We start from the raw sequence: 794 nt of genomic DNA, 5'->3' as shown, positions 1-794 counted from the left end.
CTAAAAGAAAAAAATTACAGACTGATATCTCTGATGAACATTGAGGTAAGAATTCTCAGCAACATACCAGCAAACTGAATTAAACAACACATTGAAAAGATTATACACCATGTCTAAGTGGGATTTATCTCTGGAATGCAAGGATAGTTAAACATACAAAAATCAGTCAATCCAATACACTATATATATATATATATATATATTTTTTTTTTTTTTTTAATATGGAACGCTTCACGAATTTGCGTGTCATCCTTGTGCAGGGGCCATGCTAATCTTCTCTGTATCGTTCCAATTTTAGTATATGTGCTGCCGAAGCAAGCACCCAATACATTATATTAACAGAATGAAGGAAAAACTCACAAGATTACCTCAACTGATGCAGGAAAAGTATTTGACGACATCCAATACCTTTTTGGGAGAAGGAAAAGGTAACCCACTCCAGTACTCTTGCCAGGAGAATCCTATGGATGGAGGAGCCTGGTGGGCTACAGTCCATGCGGTTGCATAGAGTCAGACACGACTGAGCGACTTCACTTTCACTTTTCGCTTCTATGCATTGGAAAAGGAAATGGCGGCTCCAGTGTTCTTGCCTGGAGAATCCCAGGGACAGGGGAGCCTGGTGGGCTGCCGTCTATAGGATCGCACAGAGTTGGACAAGACTGAAGCAACTTAGCAGCAGCAGCAGCAATACCTTTTCATGAACTCAACAAATCAGCATTAGAAGGAAACTACCTGAACATAATAAAGGTTATATGTGAAAAGTCCATAGCTAATATCACACCCCAATGGTGAAA

General features: G+C 39.9%; 1 non-coding gene across 1 annotated transcript; it reads right to left on the bottom strand.

The window, feature by feature from the left end:
- Positions 1–215: 215 nt before the first annotated feature.
- On the bottom strand, positions 216–322 carry LOC139032077 (U6 spliceosomal RNA). Its single transcript, XR_011484626.1, has one exon. It is a non-coding gene; the product is annotated as a U6 spliceosomal RNA (small nuclear RNA).
- Positions 323–794: the final 472 nt, after the last annotated feature.

The sequence above is a fragment of the Odocoileus virginianus genome, chromosome 29 (genome assembly GCF_023699985.2).
Source record: "Odocoileus virginianus isolate 20LAN1187 ecotype Illinois chromosome 29, Ovbor_1.2, whole genome shotgun sequence".
Lineage (NCBI taxonomy): Eukaryota > Metazoa > Chordata > Mammalia > Artiodactyla > Cervidae > Odocoileus > Odocoileus virginianus.
The sequence above is the reverse complement of the archived record's forward strand: the minus strand, read 5'-3'. Positions and strand labels throughout refer to the sequence as shown.